This window comes from Battus philenor, unplaced genomic scaffold, assembly GCF_028537555.1.
Source record: "Battus philenor isolate CCGP_79_NKW_IND1 unplaced genomic scaffold, ilBatPhil1.0.hap1 SCAF_29, whole genome shotgun sequence".
Lineage (NCBI taxonomy): Eukaryota > Metazoa > Arthropoda > Insecta > Lepidoptera > Papilionidae > Battus > Battus philenor.
The window spans coordinates 4,257,394-4,257,864 of record NW_027181692.1 but is presented as its reverse complement, the minus strand read 5'-3'; positions in this window follow the sequence as shown (position 1 = coordinate 4,257,864).

Sequence of the window (471 nt, the reverse complement as noted above, 5' to 3'; positions counted from 1 at the left end):
TGGAATCAAATTGTCTTTTACTCTAAACCCATAAGCAGCTTAGCACACTTGCGTCGCTACACGTTCATTGAGTGACAGCCCAAGTCGAGGTACATTTAGAGGTCATTATTCCAGGTGACTCCATTGAAAGTCCTCCCAAGCGATTCAAGAGCTGGGCGGTCTACGAAGATTCTTTAACTTGAGGGGACCATAACCACATAATATCGTGTGTGGTCCAGATGGTCACGGGGCACAGGGGATTCTCTGAGTATCTGCATAGGTTTAACCTGAAGGAGAGTCCCTTGTGCATCTATGACCAGGATGTGGCCCAGACCATGATCCATCTTATCGCCGGCTGACCTGTATTTAAACGTCTCCGCCTTGATCTCAGGGTGGAAATATCAAGAAGAATAGAAGAGGATGGTGTCGTTTCCCTCATAGACAATGATAAATGTTCTGCAAAGTGGTACAGGTGACAACAGGGTACCAAAA